The sequence below is a fragment of the Thalassophryne amazonica genome, unplaced genomic scaffold (genome assembly GCF_902500255.1).
Source record: "Thalassophryne amazonica unplaced genomic scaffold, fThaAma1.1, whole genome shotgun sequence".
NCBI classification, from domain to species: Eukaryota; Metazoa; Chordata; class Actinopteri; order Batrachoidiformes; family Batrachoididae; genus Thalassophryne; species Thalassophryne amazonica.
In genome coordinates, this window is record NW_022986247.1 from 517808 (window position 1) to 542612 (window position 24805).

The following is a 24805-nucleotide window of genomic DNA, read 5'->3' on the forward strand; positions in this document are numbered from 1 at the left end:
CCTGTGAGCACTCCTTGTGGGAGGAGTCGTCCAGCCCCTCGTCGGAATTCCTTTGTCTGAGAGGTTGCTGAGAGACTGGCGCTTTGTTTGATCAAAATTTTTTCTAAACCTGTGAGACACATCGAAGTGGACATGGTTCGAAAAATTAAGCTGGTTTTCAGTGAAAATTTTAACGGCTGATGAGAGATTTTGAGGTGACACTGTCGCTTTAAGGACTTCCCACGGTGCGAGACGTCGCGCTGCGCTCTCAGGCGGCGTCATCAGCCTGTTTCAAGCTGAAAACCTCCACATTTCAGGCTCTATTGATCCAGGACGTCGTGAGAGAACAGAGAAGTTTCAGAAGAAGTCGGTTTCAGCATTTTATCCAGATATTCCACTGTTAAAGGAGATTTTTTTAATGAAAGACGTACGGACGGGTCCGCGCGTCGGGACGCAGCCGACGCGGTGCGGCGGCACAGGAAAAACACCTCTGTGTTGATAACCATTTGTAAAATCCAGGCGGCTTTTGATGGCTTTCAGTGGAGTGAGTATATGAGAAATTGTTTAACAGCTGGACATGTTCCAACTTGTCCTTAAGGCTTCCAACGGAGGTGTTTTTCCTGTGGCGGAGCGTCGCGGCGGCTGCGAGCCGACGCGCGGACCCGTCCGCATGTCTTTCATTAAAAAAATCTCCTTTAACAGTGGAATATCCGGATAAAATGCTGAAACCGACTTCTTCTGAAACTTCTCTGTTCTCTCACGACGTCCTGGATCAATAGAGCCTGAAATGTGGAGGTTTTCAGCTTGAAACAGGCTGACGACGCCGCCTGAGAGCTCTGCACGACGTCTCGCACCGTGAAAAGTCCTTAAATCGACAGCGTCACCTCAAAATCTCTCATCAGCCGTTAAAATTTTCACTGAAAACCAGCTTAATTTTTCGAACCATGTCCACTTCGTTGTGTCTCACAGGTTTAGAAAAAATTTTGATCAAACAAAGCGCCAGTCTCTCAGCAACTTCTCAGACAAAGGAATTCCGACGAGGGGCTGGATGACTCCTCCCACAAGGAGTGCTCACAGGCGAATGACGTCACCGACAGTCGTGGAAAAACTCACGCATGCGCACGAGGGTTCAAGCATGTCTGACGTAAAAACATATGAATGAAATCCATATAGTTTTTGAAAAAATAAAAAGGACCTATACTTTATGGACAGACCTCGTAGTACTAGTAACATGCCAAAGAGAATTTTTCACATGACAAGGCAAATAAGGTTAATGCACATCAAAGTCAGCACACTTTCGGTACATTTTGTCCAAATTCCATTTTTTGGTAATTAAGTGCATGGCCCCAGGGGGTTAATTTCTTCAACTGTACATTTTACATAAACTTTAAGACAGAATAAACAAATTCTGAAAATATCAAGTTAATATCTTTTCTAGTTTTTGATTTATGGCCAAGTAAACATGGTCACAAACAGAACACAGAGGGTCACACGGACACGCCCCCTTCTTCAAACCCCCATAGAATCTAAACAAAACAAGATATTGAGCTACTGCCAAGACCGTTCTTCTTCTCTTAACATGAGCTACAAAATATATCAAAACCAGGCAATTCTAAAACTATAAAACTGGGACCTTTGGTGATTTCATATGGAATGACCCCACTGGATTCTGGCTGAGAGACGAGTAAAATGTTTCCTGCCTTTTTATTAAGTGAACAATTACTCATCATAAAATAATTGACAGATTAATTAAAATGAGAGAAAACAGTCCAGCTGTAACTGTGTTTTCTGTTGTATGGCTGGGGGGCCTGGCTGCCTTTTTGTTTCTGTCTTTTGTTTTTCCTTCCAGGTGGCTTGCATTTGGGACTGAGTGGCTGTGTTGCTGAGGTTATCAGGACCTCACCCTGATCACCTGCGGCTCGTCAGGACTCACAGCTGTGGTGCATCTATATGGATTGGAACATGGTGGCATTTAAGACTGGAGTATACAGTGTGTATTTGCCAGAGACTCGACCTTGTGACCAGACGGGTGAGATCGTCGTCTCGGGAGCCATCTCATCATCAGTGGATGCAGAGAACGTCCAGGGTTTGATGCACGGTCTGTGAAAGAGGAGGGGGTGAGGTCTCACGCTCGTCAGCACACTTCCTGAGGTACGTTAGATTTTGTGACTAACATTTATACAGTCAGTAAATGTGGTGTCCCTCACACCTTTATTATATTGAGCTGTATGTTAGTCATGTATCGGCTTCCACTGCAGTGGAGTTTTGTGAACTGGATGTTCCATGCCTGCAGGTTGGGAAGCTGATTAGTAATTAAGCCAGGAAGTGTTTGCTGTTAATGTACACCTTTGAGTGGTCTCTCTGTGTGTAGAGTGTGGACTCACATAATGGTTCCTTCTTTCACAGACTCGGTTTGTTGCGGCCACCTGGGGGGTGTCGGCGGGGTCCTTGGGTCCGAACAGCTTCTGGCTCCGGACCGTTAGCGCTGCTGGGAGCGCACCGTATCACCACCACGCCAGACCGCACTTTCTGTTATTTTTTGTATCACTGTTATGTATTAAATTCAGTTAGCCTTTGTACCGTGCTCTGCTTATTTCATACTGGGTCCTTCAAACGCTGGTCGGTTCTCCGAGCTGCGTCCGACACATAACAGTAGTCTCTGGCCAAACATCACGGACCCAGCGGTAGCAGAGAAGGTAACGCGCCGGGAAGGCGGCAGCAGACGTTCAGAAGTTATCCGGATCAGTTGCGGGTGCTCTCCGCCCGGATGGTGCGCGTTGGAGAACCCATTACCGAATACTGATTTGAGCGCTCATGCAGCCGTGTTCCTGTGTTTGTGCCTTATCCGAGGGTCGTGGTGGAGTGTGACTGGCGACGGCTTCGCGTCACGCTCCGACCAGATAAGAGGTTTAAACGGGAGCTGCAAGAGTGTGTCTGTAATGGGTGCACACGCACGGCGGAGCTCTGTGGCACGGGTCGCTGAGCTTCCCGTGTGACAGTTGTAGCCCCGTTTCCCCGGATGAAGATAACTACTGCGTCTGTTGTGTCAGCTCCGGTGTTATTTAGTTGAATCACATTTTTGGTTGTGTGTTGCTCACAGCTGCGCACAGAAAAGCAGCTCGTTTGTTTTCTCTGTCACCAAAGGGGGTTTTTTATTTTTAGCACTTTGGCTCCCTCTGTTGGTGACTGAGTCACATTACCGTCAAGCTCTTAAGTTGGAACAGGTGTGTTCCATTTGTTTGAGCTTGACGGTATAAATCACTTATTTGTTTTGTGTTAGTTTATTTTGTTTGGGTGTTTTTTGAGTTGGTTTTTGTGTGGGATTTTATTTTTTGTTTTTCACTATTTAGTGTCTGGGGTCGTGACCCTGCAGTTCTGCCAAAAAAAAAAAAAAAAAAAAAAAAAAGGACCCGAGCAACCTTATGTCAGTCTGTTAGTCTTTCTTTTTATTTATTTATTTTTTCTCAGTTTCACCTCCCAGGGTTTGATGGGACGGTCCCCTGGGGAGTCATGGGGGGGTATTTGGGTTGTTGTTTTTTCTTTCTTTTTTTTGTTTTTTGTTATGCCCTCTCTTCTCCTCTGACTCCAGCCGTGTGAGCCGTAGTGTCGGCGTTGCTGGAGTGGTGCAGTTAGGTTGTGCTGGGCGTTTCCCAGGTAACCTCTGCACCCGGGAGGGGAGGGGGGGGTTTGGGGTATTTTCTTTTTGTTCCCTCTCTTCTCCTCTGGCTCCAGCCGTGTGAGCCGTAGTGTCGGCGTTGCTGGAGTGGTGCAGTGTGGTTATGCTGGGCGTTTCCCAGGTAACCTCTGCACCTGGGGGGGTGTTTTCCCCCCAGTTTCCGCCCTCAGGGTTTGACTGTGGTGTCCTCTGGGGGGGAAAGGGCTGTGGGTCCATCTAGCCATAGACGGCCGGGGCTGGGTCCGTTGGTCGTGAGGGGAGGCGTCTCCTGGGGTTGACGAGTGGTCCTCTGGGAGGCGCTGGGAGTCCCCGTGGGTGACGTTGGATCCCAGAGGGACCTCGGCTGTGGTTATTACTCCTGGAGCTGGCGGGAAGTCCTCTGGGGGGTGTTGGTCCCTACATGTCGTTTTTTTGGGGGGGGGGGGGTGTTTTAGCGCTTTTATTTGTAAGCTTAAGTTTGGGGTTTTTCTTTTCTCCTCATCCCGGGGTTTGATAGGACGGTCCCCTGGGGAGGGGGGGGGGGGGGGGGCTTGGTTGTTTGTGTTTGTCTTTTTTGTTTTATGACTAATGACCGCACATGGTTGGATAAAGGCTGACCGCACAGGTTTAAGAACTCCTGGCCACACCTGTGCTAAGTGACTGACTGAAACAAAGGCAAGGATGCAGCCAGAGGAGAGGACATCAACCATTCTGTTGGAAGATGAATGCAGATGCGGTTTCCAGCCATGGTCCCTGGAGGGGGGTGTTTCTCCTGGGCCAGGTTTGTGTGGTCGCTGGGAGGCTTCCCGTGAGGGTGGGGTACTGTTGTATGGCTGGGGGGCCTGGCTGCCTTTTTGTTTCTGTCTTTTGTTTTTCCTTCCAGGTGGCTTGCATTTGGGACTGAGTGGCTGTGTTGCTGAGGTGATCAGAACCTCACCCTGATCACCTGCGGCTCGTCAGGACTCACAGCTGTGGTGCATCTATATGGATTGGAACATGGTGGCATTTAAGACTGGAGTATACAGTGTGTATTTGCCAGAGACTCGACCTTGTGACCAGATGGGTGAGATCGTCGTCTCGGGAGCCATCTCATCATCAGTGGATGCAGAGAACGTCCAGGGTTTGATGCACGGTCTGTGAAAGAGGAGGGGGTGAGGTCTCACGCTCGTCAGCACACTTCCTGAGGTACGTTAGATTTTGTGACTAACATTTATACAGTCAGTAAATGTGGTGTCCCTCACACCTTTTTATATGGAGCTGTTATGTTAGTCATGTATCGGCTTCCACTGCAGTGGAGTTTTGTGAACTGGATGTTCCATGCCTGCAGGTTGGGAAGCTGATTAGTAATCAAGCCAGGAAGTGTTTGCTGTTTGTACACCTTTAAGTGTTCTCTCTGTGTGTAGAGTGTGGACAACCATAATGGTTCCTTCTTTCACAGACTCGGTTTGTTGCGGCCACCTGGGGGGTGTCGGCGGGGTCCTTGGGTCCGAACAGCTTCTGGCTCTGGACCGTTAGCGCTGCTGGGAGCGCACCACGCCAGACCGCACTTTCTGTTATTTTTTGTATCACTGTTATGTATTAAATTCAGTTAGCCTTGTACCGTGCTCTGCTTATTTCATACGGGTCCTTCAAACGCTGGTCGGTTCTCCGAGCTGCGTCCGACACATACAGTTTTCTGTGTTTTAGGGTTACTGAAGTTGCCCCTCTCCTCCTCCCTCCAGAAAGATACCAGTGGAGCTGAAGACCATGTTTCACCACGACATTTCAGGGGGGCTGATGTTTATTTGATTTGGGGACCTTGGAGCAGCAGATAGTTTTAGATGAGACTTTTTTTTTTATTTCATTGTCTGTTTTGTAAACCGTTATTTTCCTTTTTATTCCACTGGGAAAAAAAAATTAGAAATGTTAACCTTTTTTTTAAAAGAAGTAAGTAATTATGAAGCATTGTGTTCATTTATTTTTGAGAGATTGCTCAAATGTGTATTTAATGAAAATAAAAATGAATGAATTTATTTTTCAGTTATTTCTCATCAATGTAGCTTCACTGGAAAGTCTCAAACTTTAAATGGATCTCAAACAGTCCGGATTGTTTCTTGTCTTGTGATTTATGGATTGTATCTGCTGTATTCATGTAAACATTTCTGTGATTTACAAACCTATTATTAGACTGCCATTGGCTGTAATTGATAGAGTTCATCATTTTTCAAACACAGAAATAATAGTACCAAAACAAATGGAAATGCCAAACTGAAAAAAAAAATGTTTATTTGGTTTAAAATCCGCTGTGAAAAGGTTTTTTTTTTTTTTTTTTGCTGATTCTAATTCACAAATTTAAAAATCTTACTCTGGTTATCCATACATCCATCCATCCATCCATTTTCTTCCGCTTTATCCGGAGTTGGGTCGCGGGGGCAGCAGCTCAAGCAAAGCCGCCCAGACCTCCCGATCCACACACACCTCCTCCAGCTCCTCCGGGGGAACCCCAAGGCGTTCCCAAGCCAGCCGAGAGATGTAGTCCCTCCAGCGTGTCCTGGGTCTTCCCCGGGGCCTCCTCCCAATGGGACGTGCCCGGAACACCTCTCCAACGAGGCGTCCAGGGGGCATCTGGAAAAGATGCCCAAGCCACCTCAGCTGGCTCCTTTCGACGTGGAGGAGCAGCAGCTCGACTCCGAGCTCCTCCTGAGAGACCGAGCTCCACACCCTATCTCTAAGGGAGCGCCCAGCCACCCTGTGGAGGAAACTCATCTCGGCCGCTTGTACTCGCGATCTTGTTCTTTCGGTCATGAGCCAAATCTCATGACCATAGGTGAGGATCGGAACATAGATCGATCAGTAAATCGAGAGCTTTGCCCCCCTACTCAGCTCTCTTTTCACCACGACGGTCCGATACAGCGACCGCATCACTGCAGACACGGCACCGATCCGTCTATCGAGCTCACGCTCCATCCATCCCTCACTCGTGAACAAGACCCCGAGATACTTAAACTCCTCCACTTGAGGCAAGGACACTCCACCAACCTGAAGAGGGCAAAGCACCTTTTTCTGGTCGAGAACCATGGCCTCGGATTTGGAGGTGCTGATTTTCATCCCGGACGCTTCACACTCGGCTGCAAACCGCCCCAATACACGCTGAAGGTCCTGATTTGACGAAGCCAACAGAACCACATCATCCGCAAACAGCAGAGACGAGATTCTGTGGTTCCCAAACCAGACCCCCTCTACACCCTGGCTGCGCCTAGAAATTATGTCCATAAAAATAATGAACAGAACCGGTGACAAAGGGCAGCCCTGGCGGAGGCCAACGTGCACTGGAAACAGGTTTGACTTACTACCGGCAATGCGAACCAACCTCCTGCTGCGGTCGTACAGGGACCGGATAGCCCTTAGCAAAGGACCCCGGACCCAGTACTCCCGGAGCACTCCTCACAGAGTGCCCCGAGGGACACGGTTGAACGCCTTCTCCAGATCTACAAAACACATGTGGACCGGTTGGGCGAACTCCCATGAACCCTGGAGCACCCGATGGAGCGTGTAGAGCTGGTCCAGTGTGCCGCAGCCAGGACGAAAACCACACTGCTCCTCCTGAATCCGAGGTTTGACCATCGGTCGAATTCTCCTCTCCTCTGGAATAGACCTTACCGGGGAGGCTGAGGAGTGTGATCCCCCTATAGTTGGAACACACCCTCCGGTCCCCCTTCTTAAACAGAGGGACCACCACCCCGGTCTGCCAATCCAGAGGCACTGTCCCCAATCGCCATGCAATGTTGCAGAGGCGTGTCAGCCAAGACAGTCCCACAACATCCAGAGACTTAAGGTACTCAGGACAGATTTCATCCACCCCAGGAGCCTTGCCACAGAGGAGCTTTCTAACCACCTCGGTGACTTCGGCCTGGGTAATGGATGAGTCTGCCTCTGAGTCCCCAGTCTCTGCTTCCTCTTCGGAAGACCGTGACGATGGGATTTGAGGAGATCCTCGAAGTATTTCTTCCACCGCCCGACAACATCCCCCAGTCAGAGTCAACACCTCCCCACCCGCACCATAAACAGTGCTGGTGGAGAGCTGCTTCCGCCTCCTGAGGCGTTGGGACGGTTTGCCAGAATCTCTTCGAGGGCCGACCAATAGTCCTCCTCCATGGCCTCCCCGACTCCTCCAGACCCGAGTTTTTGCCTCTGCGACCAGCACGGTGCTGCAGCACGCTTGGCCTGCCGGTACCTGTCAGCTGTCTCCGGGGTCCCACCTTCCAACAAGGATAAGTAGGACTCCTTCTTCAGCTTGACGGCATCCCTTACTTCTGGCGTCCACCACTGGGTTCGGGGATTGCCACCGCGACAGGCACCAGAGACCTTGTGACCACAGCTACGAGCAGCCACATCGACAATGGAGGTGGATAACATGGTCCACTCGGACTCCATGTCTCCAACCTCCCCCGGGATCTGGGAGAAGCTCTCCCGGAGGTTGGAGTTGAAGACATTGCTGACAGAGGGTTCCGCCAGTCATTCCAGCAGACCCTCACGATATGTTTGGGCCTGCCAGGTCTGACCGGCTTCCTCCCATCCCAGCGGATCCAAGTCACCACAGGTGGTGATCGAGTCGACAGCTCTGCCCCTCTCTTCACTCGAGTGTCCGAGACACGTGGCCGAAGGTCAGATGATACGACTACAAAGGTCGATCATCGACCTCCGGCTCAGGGTGTCCTGGTGCCACGTGCACTTATGGACACCCCCTTGTGCTCGAACATGGTGTTCGTGATGGACAACCTGTGACTAGCACAGAAGTCCAACAACTGAACACCTGGGTTCAGATCGGGAGGCCGTGCTTCCGATCACCCCTCTCCAGGTCTCACTGTCACCACCCACGTGGGCGTTGAAATCCCCAGGAGAACAATGGAGTCCCCAGTCAGAGCGCTATCTAGTACTCCTCCCAGGGACTCCAAGAAGGTCGGGTACTCTGCACTGCCGCTCGGCCCGTAGAGCCAAGACAACGGTTTGAGAGACCTGTCCCCGACCCGAAGGCATAGGGATGCGACCCTCTCGTTCACTGGAGTGAACTCCCAACACATGGTGACTGAGCTGGGGAGCAATAAAGCAATGCGACCCGCTCTCCACCTCTCCCATGGGCAATGCCAGAAAAATGAAGTGTCCAGTCCCTCTCCCGGAGTTGGGTACCAGAGCCCAAGCTGTGGTGGAGGTGAGCCCGACTACTCTGTCAGTACTCCTCACAACTCCCGCACAAGCTCAGGTTCCTTCCCCCCCACGAGGTGACATTCCACGTCCCAACAGCCAGGGTTGTGAGCATGGACCGGGCCGCGTGCCACCTGCCCTCGACCGCCAACCCAATATTCTCTGCACCCGACCCCCATGGCCCCCTCTGCAGGTGGTGAACCCACAGGAGGGCGGGCTCACATCGCTCTTCGGGCTGAGCCCCACCGGCCCCCCCCAGGCGTTCGCGCACGAGCCCCAAACCCCAGGCCTGGCTCCAGGGTGGGGCCCCAGCTCGCCATACCAGGCGACGTCTCGGTCCTTGATTTTTTACTGGTCATGGAGGTTCTGTACTCTGGTTATTGATTGGTTTTAATTCCAACTGAGATTTTTATTTTTGAAATATGCTTCAATTTCTTCAACAAACACCCTTCAAATACAACTGCTGTATAAACCTGCAAGATTTAAATTTGTTGCAGAAATTCTGCAAATATGAACTCGGGGGTTATCATTTCCACACAAAGTATCAAAAATTATATGACAAATCACACTGGGAATGTCCTATTTGACAATTATTATGCATCCACTCTGGTTTTTGGCACCTGTTCTCTCAGCCGTGATTTGGGTCTGTTCGTGCGTAAAACAGACTTTTACGCGCAGAATGTTACGCCAGTTTTTGTCCGCGTGCGCGTGTGCTTACCCCTCGGACTACCAATGGACCTGGCGCCACGAGGGGGTGTTTGGGGGCGACGCCCCCTCACGTCATCAACTTCGCCCCCTCGGATGTGAGAGTTATCAAAAATAAAAATAAAAAAGAAAGAAAAAGAAATACTGGAAAATATAGCACCTCACAGTTTCACGGATTTTTTTAGTGCAATTTTGCATGCTTTTTTTTAAACAGCGCATTGTGCTCTGTGTCCTCATCAAGCAGGCCGGTGTTCTGTTGAGATGACGGGACACCTGTTGCGGCACCGCGAAGACAGAGCATGCACATTGTGTACTGCGTGTCTGTTTATAAGAATCTTCTCGCCCAGAAGAAAAAAGCGCGCCAACAACTACCCATAACTGTGTTCTTCACTCAGAAAAAGACACCTGCAGCGAGGTGTGAGTGGAAAAAGGTGCGACAGTGGCATGGCGCCAGGACACAGAGGGGCGACCAGAGAAACTGTGAAATACTGGTCAGTCAATCAATCAATTCAATCAATCAATTTTTTTATATAGAACCAAATCACAACAAACAGTTGCCCCAAGGCGCTTTATATTGTAAGGCAAGGCCATACAATAATTATGTAAAACCCCAACGGTCAAAACGACCCCCTGTGAGCAAGCACTTGGCTACAGTGGGAAGGAAAAACTCCCTTTTAACAGGAAGAAGCCTCCAGCAGAACCAGGCTTCAGGGAGGGGCAGTCCTCTGCTGGACTGGTTGGGGCTGAGGGAGAGAACCAGGAAAAGACATGCTGTGGAGGGGAGCAGAGATCGATCACTAATGAGTAATGTAGAGTGGTGCATACAGAGCAAAAAGAGAAAGAAACAGTGCATCATGGGAACCCCCAGCAGTCTACGTCTATAGCGCATAACTAAGGGATGTTCAGGGTCACCTGATCCAGCCTAACTATAAGCTTTAGCAAAAAGGAAAGTTTTAAGCCTAATCTTAAAAGTAGAGAGGGTGTCTGTCTACCCTGATCTGAATTGGGAGCTGGTTCCACAGGAGAGGAGCCTGGAAAGCTGAAGGCTCTGCCTCCCATTCTACCTCTTACAAACCCTAGGAACTACAAGTAAGCCTGCAGTCTGAGAGCGAAGCGCTCTAATGGGGTGATAGTGGTACTATGAGGTCCCTAAGATAAGATGGGACCTGATTATTCAAAACCTATAAGTAAGAAGAAGAATTTTAATTCTATTCTAGAATCAACAGGAAGCCAATGAAGAGAGGCCAATATGGTGAGATATGCCTCTCCTTCTAGTCCCGTCGTACTCTAGCTGCAGCATTTTGAATTAACTGAGGCTTTTTAGGGAACTTGTTAGGACAACCTGATAATATGAATTACAATAGTCCAGCCTAGAGGAAATAATGCCATGAATTAGTTTTTCAGCATCACTCTGAGACAAGCCCTTTCTGATTTTAGAGATATTGCGTAAAATGCAAAAAAGCCAGTCTACATATTTGTTTAATATGCGCTTTGAATGCCATATCCTGATCAAAAATGACTCCAAGATTTCTCACAGTATTACTAGAGGTCAGGGTAATGCCATCCAGAGTAAGGAATCTGGTTAGACACCATGTTTCTAAGATTTGTGGGGCCAAGTACAATAACTTCAGTTTTATCTGAGTTTAAAAGCAGGAAATTAGAGGTCATCCATGTCTTTATGTCTGTAAGACAATCCTGCAGTTTAGCTAATTGGTGTGTGTCCTCTGGCTTCATGGATAGATAAAGCTGGGTATCATCTGCGTAACAATGAAAATTTAAGCCAGTCACTATTAATAATTTCTTATGTATCCCTAACCCTTGTAGGTTGATCGTTAAAATTAAATTTGTTAGTTCTAAAAGCCATCATAATTATTTATAGGAAAACGTTCTATTTTATTTCTCAAACAAATGTTTGGGCCTGAAAACAGGTTGGTCTTATTTTTCTACTAAGGTTTGAACTTTGAGAGTGTTTACACTGAGAGAAAGTGAGAAAATGTTATTGCCTGTTTGAGAGAAGTGTATAAAGTGTGTAGTGAGGGGTTTTACAGCCTACAGTCAGTCTCTTACAACAGTGTAGCCTAAATACACGAGCTTTCTAGGAGCGCACCCAATTCATTATGCACGCCCCTTGTGATAAACTCATCGCCCCCTTAATATTTTTTTTCTGGCGCCGGGCCTGACTACCAAGTCCTTCTATAGAGCAAATTGGATCCGATCATGGTGTTTGTGTACTCGATGAGCGCCGCGTCCGTCTGCATCAGGAGGATTGATGGAGAGAATATAGCTTTTTTCCCCCCTCTTTGACTCGTCTCTGCGCTCCAGGTCCAGGAGGTGGCGGTAATGCAACGATAAGTCCGTCAACGCTGTTATAATGTAACGAAGAAGAACTTTACTGTCGTCGCCAAAAGCTAAAGCTAGTTAGCTGGAGACGCTGGAAACTCTTGTGTGAACAGATCAAACTTCACTCTGTGATCCTCCAATATGTTTTTGAAGAGCTCCAGAAGCACAAAGGTCGACAGTAAACCGGAAGAAGAAGAAAAGGCGAAGTTAGCGCGAAAAGGTGGAAGAGCTGAGAAGGTTGTTGAAACAGCGGCTAACTGCTGCTAATGCCGAGTCTGGACACGTGGTAGTTTTATCTTTAGGACGGTCGTCTGCGTCTTTTTGTCTCTGCAGTTGGCCGCCGGTGATAAGGTAAATGCTTTTTTTTTTTTAAGATGTGGCTGACGTTAATGTGTTAAAATGTTGGTTTATTGTTTGTTTCCTCGGGGTTTTTTCTTTCTCCGGTTTGTGTGACGGCAGATTACTCCAGCAAACATGTTCATATGTGAAGAAAACGGCGTGTTCTTGTGTGAAACTAATCTGACTTGATGTGTCGAGTAGGAGTAGGTGGGCGGATCAATCCTAATGTCGATACCAACGCTGGTATTGAACGAGCCTCGTCTAAAAACGTCGATACTCAAAGCTTTTTTTTCTCTATCACGCAGATTCATGTCTGTAAGAGCTGCGCTGTGTCACACAACACGGAGCAGCGCACCCTTGTATTGTGGTTTGTCAGCTCTCTACCTCAAGAGATTTTGTTTTAAGTTGTTGAGTGATTTTTTTTTTTTTTTTTTTTTAAATGTTGATTGTGATAAAGTATTTTGTTGTCACGTACAATGTTTGGCGAAATTCTATCCTGGATCCTTTGAATCTATGAAGCTTAAATATGAAAAAGTATCTATCGGCGATACTGGGCTTGTATTTACTTGGTATCAGGTCAATACCAAATTTCCCGGTATTTCCCACCTCTGGTGTTGAGTCCTGCAGTAATCGAAGCTCATATTGTTTGCCGCTGAGTTTTTTTTTATTTATTAAAAGAATACAATGGCACTTTTCAGTATGTATAGCAAAAAATAGACATCACAGCACAAAACATGATAAACACACCTCCAAAGAAAAAAACATTGTACATGACATAATTTTCTCATTGAGTCATATGGCCTGTATCTGTTATGCAGTAGCAAACTATTATCTAAAGCATCAAATAATACTGGTGATAAATAAAAAATGAAACACAATTGAAGAATTCCTAAATCAATAAGCCCCAAACAAATATAGATATAGACAAAGATAACAAAAAAGAGTAAATAATGACACAGAAAAGAAACAGATACAAGGGCTTACAATAAGTTATGTTCAGATACAAGCATACAGAATTTATCAGCTTGGGCGGCTTCAGCCTTTTTCATACATTTCAATAACGGAAAAGGTTTGTTTGTAGTGGCCAAAGATTGAGGAGGTGGGGTGGGGGCTTTGACAAACAAGATTTATGTATATAAATTTTAGTTCTAAGAATATTATTCACCAGAAACTCAAAATGATTATTTTCCAGGAAAATAATTTGTATGGTTTTATAAGGGGAGAAGTCTGGGTTCACAGGACCGGAGGTCAGCCATTATTAATCCTTTGTACTCTGTTGAGAATAAGAGACATTATTCTAGTGGTACTTGTCTTCCTTACGGTGGCTTGCAAAAGTATTCAGCCCCTTGGTATTTCATGTATTTTAATTTGTTTATGGCATTTCAAATACAAAAAGTAAATCAGGCTTCTCAGTATAAACATTTCTAAAATTATCTTCCTTTTACTCAAACTGAAAGTAAATCTCTACAACTTGATATAAATTAATTAAAAATGTAAAAGCCAAGATGATGGGTTGCATAAGTAATCAGCCCCTTTGGTATAATACCTGTAAATAATCAGTTTTATTGACAGTTGTCTTCAGACTAGTCAGGGGATGGATACATGAACATTTCCAAGTCACTGAATGCTTCTTGAAGTTTATTTACATTGGTTATGAAGAAATACAAACAGTATGGCACTCTATGGTAAATCTGTGTGGAGTAGACAGTTCTCAAAAACTGAGTGATTGTGCAAGAAGAGTGAGGAAAGACACCCAGACAACCCAGAATAAGTTAAAGATAAACTTTATTGATCTCACAGAGGAGAAATTCACTTTACGTCAGCTCTTAAAAAACACGCAAGGTGGGTGCAAGTAGAGGAAAATATTCAACAAACAGCGTGTGCAAGGATAAGCAATAATAATACTTGTAACAGTACAAGACATAAGAAATGAGGTAGTAATAGAATATGTACGAGGTCTGTGAGAAAAGTATCCAACCTTATTTAAAAAAAAAAAAAACATATGGATTTGAATCACGTGTGATTACATCAGCCAAGCTTGAACCCTCGTGGGCATGCAAGAGTTTTTCACGTCTGTCGGTGACATCATTCGCCTGTGAGCACGCCTTGTGGAAGGAGTGGTCCAGCCCCCTCGTCGGAATTCCTTTGTCTGAGAAGTTGCTGAGAGACTGGCGCTGTGCTTGATCAAAATTTTTTCAAGAACTGTGAGGCACATCCGAGTGGACACCATTCGAGAAATTCAGCTGGTTTTCGGTGAAAATTTTAACGGCTTAGACATTTTGGATTGTTTCTATCGCTGTAAGGACTTCCCACGGAGCGGGACGTCGCGCAGTGCTCCGAGGCTACGTCGTTATCCTGTTTCAAGCTGAAAACCTCCACATTTAACCCTCTGTTGACCAAGGACGGCGTGAAAGAACAGAGAACTTTCAGAAGAGGTCAGAATCAGCAGTTTATCTGGACATTCCACTGTTAAAGGAGATTTTTTTTAATGAAAGACGTGCGGATGGATTGGTACGTCGGCTCGCAGCCGGCGCGGTGTGCCCGCCACAAGAAAAACACCTCCGTTGGAAGCCTTAAGGACAAGTTGGAACATGCCCTGCTGTTAAACAATTTCTCAGATACTCAGCTGAAAGCCACCAAAAGCCGCCTGGATTTTACAAATGGTTATCAACACGGAGGTGTTTTTCCTGTGGCGGTCTCTCAGCAACTTCTCAGACAATGAAAATCTGACGAGGGGGCTGGACCACTCCTTCCACAAGGCGTGCTCACAGGCGAATGATGTCACCGACGGGCATGAAAAAACTCTTGCATGCGCACGAGGATTCAAGCTTGGCTGATGTAATCACACGTGATTCAAGTCCATATAGTTTAAAAAAAAAATAAAACTGTCGGTTTATTTTCTAATAGACCTCGTATGTATACACATATACATATGCATATATATATAAACGTGATTGGGATTGAAAAGGAGATGGGAGCATCTTTTTTACAATATGTGAAATGGAGTTTAGATGTGATAAGGTGACATTAGTGCTGGGATTTGTAAACGAGTTGTTATTGCACATGATTTGTGGACATAATAATATTGCACGTGATTTGTGGACATATTATTGCATGTGGTTATTTCAGTGTTATTGTACAGTCTGACAGCAGCAGGGAGGAACGACCTGCGGTATCGTTCCTTCTTGCACTGAGGGTGCCTCAGTCTGTCACTGAACGAGCTGTTCAGCTCCACTACAGTCCGGTGCAGAGGGTGAGAGGAGTTGTCCATGATGGATTTGAACTTGGTTAACACCCTCCTCTCATCCACCTCCTCCAGAGAGTCCAGAGGACAGCCCAGGACAGAGCTGGACTTCCTGACCAGCTTGTTCAGTCTCTTTCTCTCCCACTCTGTGCTGCCCGGGGCCCAACAGACGACAGCATAGAGGAGAGCAGAGGCTACAACAGAGTAATAGAAGGTCTTAAGCCTAGGCCTGCTCACTCCAAAAGATCTCAGTCTCCTCAGGAGGTGGAGGCGACTCTGACTTTTTTTTGTACTGGGTGTCGGTGTTGTGAGTCCAGTCCAGTTTGTTGTTGAGGTAAACACCCAGGTATTTGAAACTTTCCACAGTCTTTATGTCCTCCCCCTGGATGTTCACTGGTGGGTGAGGTGGTGGTTTCCTCCTGAAGTTGAACACCATCTCCTTCATCTTACTGGTGTTGAGACACAAGTGGTTGCGCTCACACCAGTCCACAAAGTCTGTGATGACCGACCCATACTCCAGCTCCTTCCCCTCAGACACGCGATCCACAATGGCGGAGTCATCAGAGAACATCTGGAGGTGGTAGCTGTCCATGTTGTAGGTGAAGTCCGAGGTGTAGAGGGAGAAGAGGAAAGGCGAGAGGACGGTGCCCTAGGGGGCCCCGGTGCTGCACCTTACCACCTCAGACTGACAGTCGCACGTACAGCGGGCGGTCAGTGAGGTAGTCGATGGTCCAGGCGGCGAGGTGTCCATCCACACCTGCGTCCTCCAGCTTCCCCCGCAGCAGTGCCGATCTGATGGTGTTGAAAGCGCTGGAGAAATCAAAGAACATGACTCTCAGCGCTCCCGCTGGTCTCCAGGTGGGTGAGCACTTACTGCAGCAGGTAGATGACAGCGTCATCTACCCCGATGTTGGGCCTGAGGGCGAACTGCAGTGGCTCCAGGGTGTCGCTCACCACGGTGCGGAGGTGAGTCAGGATGAACTGTTCCATGGTCTTCATGAGGTGGGAGGTCAGGGCAACTGGTCTGTAGTGGGCCGCTTCCTTGGCATGCGGTGTTTTGGGAACCGGGACCACACAGGAGGTCTTCCACAGGGAGGGGACCAACCCCAGGCTGAGGCCCTTGTTGAAGATGTGGCTGAGGACCTCACAGAGCTCATCTGCACAGGTCCTGAGCAGCCTCGGGGGGATCCCATCAGGTCCTGCTGCTTTCCTCTGCTTCAGCCGCAGGAGCTGGCCTCTCACCTCAGTCGGAGTTACAGTGAGGGAGGAGGAGGAGGGGGGAGCTGGGGGGGGGGGGGCTGGGGCTGACTACAGTTGCGGGGGAGGAGGGACGAGGTCCGGGGTACGGTGGAGGTGACCGGGGAGTAGAAGGTGGGGGGCCAGAGGGACTGGAGGGCTGGCTGCTGGAGACGTGTGGAGAGCCGGGAGCAGGCAGGGGGCAGGCGTGGAGGAGCCAAAACGGTTAAAGTAACTGTTTAGCTCCTCTGCAAACCGAGAATCTCCATTTGCAGTCCTGCTGGCACCCTGCCCAAGTCCGGAGGCGGTCTTGAGGCATCTCCACATGTTTCTGACGTTGTTCCTGGCCAGCTGCTCCTCCATCTTCCCTCCATACACCTTCTTGGCTGCACGGATCTTCCACTGGAGCTCCTCTTGGACTCTATGCTGTTTCTGTCTGTCTCCCGAGTTGAAAGCCCTCTTCTTCTGGTTCATCAGGACTTTCAGCTCGGGCGTCACCCAGGGGTGGTTGTTGGGAAAGCACCGTACCCTCCAGGTAGGCAGAGTGCTCTCCACACAGAAGTTCATGTAGTCAGTGACACACTGGGTCAGGCCGTTGATGTCTTCACCGTGAGAGTTTTGAAACATGCTCCAGTCTGTGGTTTTGAAACAGTCCGTCAGCCTCTCAGTGGCCTCTTCAGTCCAGAGTTTCACTAACCTTTTCTGCACTGGCTCTCTTCTCACCCTGGGTGTGTATTGGGGGAGCAGATAGACAGGGATTGTGATCACAGCATCCCAGTGGGGGGAGGGGGTGGAGGTGTAAGCATCCTCCACATTGGCGTAAAAGAGGTCCAGTATTCTATTGTCCCTGGTTTTACATGTGATGTACTGGGGAAGGTGGCGGAGAGGGAGGCGTGGTTAAAGTCCCCGGTGATGAGGAGGAGGGCGCAGGGGTGTTGCGTCTGCAGCTGCGTGACTGTGCTGTGGATCCGCTCACAGGCAGCGGCGGCATCCGCAGAAGGAGGAATATACTCACAGAGCGTTATCACACTTCCAAACTCCCGTTGGAGATAGTACGGCCAAGTTACAGGCTTCTGTGGTTGTGATTGGAGAAATTGTGCACAGTGCATGTTTTGCATTTTGTATCTCCAGTTATACAGCTTCATGATGAAGTGGTACAGAGGAGGGTTTTCATAAAAAGAAGACCTGAAAGTTCAGCTACCATTTGCCAGAAGGTACATCTGAGATGCAAGCCTAGATTTGATGTTTTGGTGAAAGAAAATCCTCCTCTGTACCACTTCATCATGAAGCTGTATAACTGTGGATACAAAATACAAAACATGCACTGTGCACAATTTCTCCAATCACAGCCACAGAAGCCTAAATCCTCTTCTGGGTTGTCTGGGTGTCTTTCCTCACTCTTCTCCTTCTTGCACAGTTACTCAGTTTTTGAGAGCTGTCTACTCCACACAGATTTACTATAGAGTGTCATACTGTTTGTATTTCTTCATAACTGATGTAAATAAAGTCCAAGACGTATTCAGTGACTTCATGTATCCATCCCCTGGATCCATGATCTGGAACACAATACGGATCCAGTAATTTTTTAAGGATTCTTTATCATTGCAGGATAGGGCCAATTTCAACATTTTTGCATCTAACTTCATGAAGACAGGTCACAAAGGCTGAACAAAAATTAAGTTACGACACGACAATAATTTAGCATTTGTTTCTCCTAATTGAATAAACTTATTAGAAATAAAAAAAACTTGGTAGTTCATGCAGTTTCTCTTTATAAATACATTTGCTGAAGATCTAAGGGTTTAACCACTAGAGATGGGTATTGAGAACCAGTTCCTTTAAGAAATGATTCAATCCACTAACATCAATAAGCTTTTTGCTTAACCATTCTGTTATCGGTCCTTCAGAGTGGCCGTTGTTTTGGGGGATTTTTGTCAGGAAAATGATTTCTCTACATTGAGTACAGACCCTGCAGCAGGTCCGTAATCAACTTTTCTGCAGCGCAGCTTTGCTTTGAACCTTGAACCAATCGAAGCAGTGGTTCGCAGATTGAAGCAGTGCTTTGATCTATTGCTTCATTTATTTATTTATTTTTTTTTCCTTTCACTTTATCTTAATTTGGCTGTGAGTATTATCTACATTTTATGTTAAACCGACCTGTTGTGGTCTTCTGAAACAGTTGATAGATCTATTTTATAACTTAAAAACGGAAGTGATGCTAACACATTAGCATGTCTATGGCATTTTCAATGTTAAAGTTAGCATTAAGCAGTTGCAGCTGTCGTGTTCGGGTGCAATTGTTTTCTGTATAATAAGAGTTGTCGTAAGAGTCAATGTATTACAAATTGTAAAATTTTTAAATTTATTTTTGTTTATATATTAATAATCTAATGATTAGTTATTATATACAATTTCAGAGAGAGACAAAAAGAACCTGAATAGAAACACAACAGAAAATATAAAACCAACTAACAATGAACATAAATAAATACATAGAGAAATAAATAAATACAGAAATAAGTGTTTCCTGTGAACACCTAGTGACTCTTACACCTCCACTTCATCCCTGTTTTATTTAAGTTTAATGACAATTTGTTTCAGTCAAACCATATTTTCAGTTTGTTAATTTCTTCAGTGATTTCCTCCAGAACTATCTGCCAAACTAGAAAACTGCTGCATCCTAGTAAGAGCAGAATACTACTGGAATGAATTGGAATAAGGAAAGTTGTTTTGTTTTTTTTCTCACTAAATGGATGCTGCACTCACTGTAGTTTGTCTGGAATAGTCCCAGATTACATTTCACAGCTTCTAGAATTCAAACATTTTTGTGCAGGTGGTGTTGGGGGGTAATTTTGGGTTTCAGCTTTTTTTTTGTTTTTGTTTTTCACCACTTTCATCCATGAATATGTGAAATTGTGAGTCACTTTTGTGCAGATTTAAGTTACAAACTGGGACTACTTCTTCTTGGGAGAAAGAAATGAGAATCGTCCTCCGTTCTGTTCACACAGCTCCAAACGCTGCGTGGCTCTCTGCCGAGTCAAGTTAGAATGATAGAGTCCAGTCTGAATTAATAACTTCAAAGTGAAACACTGTTTTGTTTATTTTTATTTATGTCCAGAGATCAAGGATACAGTGACCAATTTCATATTTACGTTAAGACTCAATGAAATACATAGAAAACCTGTAAAGTCTACTTTTAGTACAAAATTCACAAGAGGTATCGATAACGGAATCGATAAGGAATCAGATCGATAAGCAGAATCGATAATGGGGCCAGCCTGGGCAGCAGCAGATGCTCTGTTTTTAGTCTGTGACTCTGTTTCTTTTGTGTGTTTTAAAGTCTTTCTACAAACATGTCTGAAGTCCAGCAGCTGAGGGACATGTTGAAACTACAGCTAACACCTGCTGATGAAGGAATGATCACAGACCATGAAGAAGAAGTGAGTCATTTAAAAGAAGAGAACAAAAGAGGTAAAGGGCTGGATGCTGTTTTTAATCCTGTTTTAAATCTCTTCTACAGAACAGGTTTATTCACTCAGCTTTGTTTGTGTTACTGATAATTTATAACATTTTGTTGTAACCGTCAAATATTTTCCTCATCTGTTATTCCTCCAGTGATTCTGTCAATACTTACACAACAGGGTGAGGAGGATTTTTATGAAAGATACACATAAAATGTAAAATCTCTGAATAATTTCTTCCTGAAGGAAAGTGACTCAATGTTTCGACTCCCTTTGTCCAAGATCAGCAGGGACTTTGAATTTTGAAATGAACAAAGGTAACTGAAAGGATTCTGGAGGCAGTGGTTTGTGTATTCTGACACGTGGAGGTTTGGTTTATTTTGATCCAACACTTGGCACTAAAAGGTCAACATCAGTAACTTGTTGTACATGAGTAAGAGCAGCGCTGGGTATGAGCAGACCAAGAATAATTCTCTTTGCTCCCAGAATTTATTAATTACTGCAAAATTAATTCAGCGTCCTCTGCGTGGTTCAGATGGACAGGACCTCCTCACTGAAAAGTCATCCATCTTTGCTGGCTGGTCTGAGCATTTTCAAACCCTCTTCAGCGCAAACCGCACCGCCCAAGATACTGCCCTTCTTCGAGTTCCTCAACTACCACTCAAAGAGGAGCTTGATGAACCACCCACCATCGAGAAGGCAACAGAAGCTATCGAACAGCTCAGGATTCGTAAAGCAGCTGGTGTCGACAGCATTCCACCTGAAGTCTGGATACATGGTGGACCTGTTCTTCACAACAAGCTGCACAAGCTTTTTGTGTGCTGCTGGGAGCAGTGCAGGTTGCCACAAGATCTTCATGGCGCCGTCATCATTACCCTGTACAAGAACAAGGGTGAAAAGTCTGACTGCTCAGATTACTGGGGAATCACCCTACTTTCCATCGCTGGCAAAGTATTTGCCAGAATCCTGCTCAACAGGCTCGTGCCATCCATTGCTGAAGAAAACCTCCCAGAGAGCCATTGTGGCTTCAGAGCTAACAGAGGCACAACAGACATGGTGTTTGATCTCCATCAACTCTAGGAGAAGTGCTGAGCAAAACAAGGGACTCCATGCTATCTTTGTCAACCTAACAAAAGCATTTGACACAGTGAGCAGGACAGGGTTGTGACTTAGCCTGGAACGCCTTGGTTTGATGCTCAAGCAAGCTACAGAAGACCTGGACGATGAGGATGGGATGTACGTCAGGTGCCGTCTGGATGGCACCCTCTTCAACCTTCGATGCCTCCAAGCCCACTCTAAGACACAGGAGAGAGTGATTCAGGACCTCCTCTTCGCGGGTGACGCTGCCCTCGTAGCCCACACAGAACAAGCTCTGCAGCGCATCACGTCCTGCTTTGCGGATGCCTCACGGCTCTTTGGCCTCGAGGTCAGCCTCAAGAAGATGGAGGTTCTTCATCGGCCTGCCCCACAGGGCAATTACCACCAGCCCCACATAACTATTGGCGATACAGAGCTGATATCAACTCAGCAATTCACTTACCTGAGCTGCACCGTCTCATCTGATGCAAAGATTGATAAAGAAATTGACAACAGACTCTCTAAAGCCAACAGCTCCTTTTGCAGACTGTACAAACAAGTTTGGAACAACAAAACTTCAAGAGCAAGACAAAGATCCGCGTCTACTGGGCTGTTGTTGTCACCATCCTTCTCTATGGCTCAGAGACCTGGGTGACCTATCGCAGTCACATCAGTCTCCTCGAATGCTTCCACCAGTGCTGTCTCCTCTCCACTCTCAACATTCACTGGAGTGACTTCATCACAAATGTTGAAGTTCTGGAGCAGGCTGAGATCCCCAGCATCGAAGCAATGCTACTGAAATATCAGCTCCAGTGGGCAGATCATGTCTCCAGAATGGAGGACCATCGCCTACCTAAAATTCTACTGCATGGCGAATTCTCCACTGGCCATAGAGAGAGAGGTGCCCCCAAGAAACGATACAAGGACTGCCTCACGAAGTCCCTCACCTCATGCCATGTTGACCACCAGTGTTGGTCAGACCTGGCTGCAGACCGTGGTGCCTGATGCCACATGATCCACCAAGCTGTCACTGAATTTGAAGAGGACAGGAGAAATGCACTCAAGATCAAGAGTCAGAGAAGGAAGTCCCATGCCACCTCTGCCACCACACCGGACGTGATCTTCACCTGCAGACACGGCCCGCGGATCTGCCTTTCAAGCATCTGTACTTTTGCATTTTTGAACAACATCAAAGGCTCGACAGCCTTCGTGATCTTTGTTCGCGAAGCCAAGCCATGAATTCGGCTCAACATGTCTTCAATGAATAAAATCCATTATTTTCTACAGCTCCAATCAACAACCTAAACTAGGGAACTTTTCTTAAGTAACTTGGTAGTATTAATATCTGGCTTTGCTACCAGGCGTGACATGTCGACTTGAATAGTGTAAATGTTGAAGTGTGCAGAAATGTGGATTTTTAAAAGTGAGACTGTAATGGAAGTCTGGTCCCAGAAACAGTCTTTAAGTCTTTGGTTTTGTGTTTTCTGTCCACGTAGCCTGGAACAAAAGCTGACTCAAGTCACTGGACCTCAGGTTGGCTCTTGTTGATGTTTGTAACTGAAAATATCTGCTCACATAAATATGTGGATCTTAAAAATGTCAGCATTTTCTTTATCAGTTAATCTGTTCCTCTTGTTTGACTTTGAAGGCGTTTGATGTAAAATCAGCTCTTCTGCTACGTTCATGTCATCGTCAGAGCCTCAAAAAACTCAGTAACTGATCGGTGTCAGAAGAATCTGGTCTTCAAATTCACCTCCTTCCCCCAGTTGTCTTTTTAATATCAGATGATGTGTCTTCAGTCCTCTGTGTCACAGTGTTATGAGCCAAACAAACATCAGAAATTTGTTGCTCCTTCTCAGGACAAATGTTCTCCATCAATGGCGTGACAGTTTTTGATAACTCTGCCTCTGTCAAAGGTTTCTCATATTTGGTGATGAACTTGGCCACTTCCCAGCCTGATTTGGTGATATTTTTTTTTCTTCTTCTTCACGATATGTCCACGGCTCTGTACCCTCATTGAAATCAATCTGATCTGAGAACTGCCTCCGTTTCCTGACTTGTCTGTTTGCCAAAACTGCTTTGAGGCCGTCTGAAAGTCATTCTCTGTGGCCTCTGTTTACTCCCACACCCACTCAGTTTTTGCTTTGACAACCACTGAGTTTCTGGGGAAACTCAAGACAGTGGATCCAACAAATCTTTTTGGTTTATTGCTGGGATGCTGCCTCAGTGTGATGCTGAGTTTTTCATACTCAGAAATGTGGAAATACACATTTTGTTCACATTTCCATTACATTTAGATCCTAAGATTCATCAATTTCTAATTTAATATATACAGGGCTATGAAGCAGATTTCATCATGGCGGGGTGTTAGAGATGTACTCTTTAATCATGAACGTCACTGAGTTTTTAAAATGCTTATCGCAAAGCGTTCTCTTTTTTTACGATATTGTATATTTTATTTATATTTTATAAGTCCGCGGACACTGATCTGTGTGTTATAGATACAAATCAGTTTCCTCGGATCCGCGGAGTTTCGCGGAGGAAAAATGCCACTCAAAGCATAGCTGTTACGACTGTTATCGTAAAGCTGGACTGGTTGGTTGCTGCGGCGAACCTGTGTGACTCCTGTGCGGTGCTTAAGCGAAACGTAGCATGTGGACATCCCAAACGTTTAGAGCTTTCAAGTTTTTAAAAGATTTGTGCAGCATGTCTGTGTCACGGAGTGACATCACACAGAGAGAAGATGGCGAGAAAGACAGTTTGACAAAGTCTTATAATGACAAGAATCCGTGGAATCGTCACTGGCTTCATCAACACACCTGAAAGATAAAAGAAACGGGAAAAGTGAACTGTGCCGTCAGGAAACACAGGAAGAATTTTTCTCTCCCTGGAAAATAAACATTCTGCTGTTCAAACAGGATTTTAGACAAGACTATGTGACTTTTTTAGCACTAATCTAGACTTTCTTTCATTGTAAAAAAGACATTGTGGCTTTGAATGGATTTAGGCTGCATGAAGTTACACAAGAATATAAGTGACTTTTTACCATAAGGTATGTTGTTGATATTTTACCATGATTTTCCAAATTTTGTACAAGCTTCAGCTGTGGTTTTTGAAATGCTGTAACAGTCTTTTCAGTCTTCATGAATTTCATGTAGTTTAATTGTTCTGAGTTAATGCATAATTTGGTTTACAATTAAAAGGAAAATCATTCCAGGTCCTACTTCCACATCATATTCTGTTATTTCAACATCATCATTGACGGTTCAAATGAAAGTTTGAATGTAGGATCATTTAAATATCCACTAATTTTGAGATTTGTTCTTCCAGGAGATGCTGAAAAAGTGTCATTAGATAAAAATTTAATTCTGGGGCCCCAGAGGGCCCTAGACCCTGGCTCCTGGGGAGCTGCCCCCCCCAGACCCCCGGCAAGATTTCACAATTTTCATTTCACAGCCCTGTATATAGAAATTTCATATCCCAGAGGTCAAAGTACAAATGCCTCCACATCTAAATCAAAGCTTATGTCATCAAGAGCAAATCCTGAAAGTTTCGTGCTTCTTTCATTTTGTGCACAATTCTTATGCT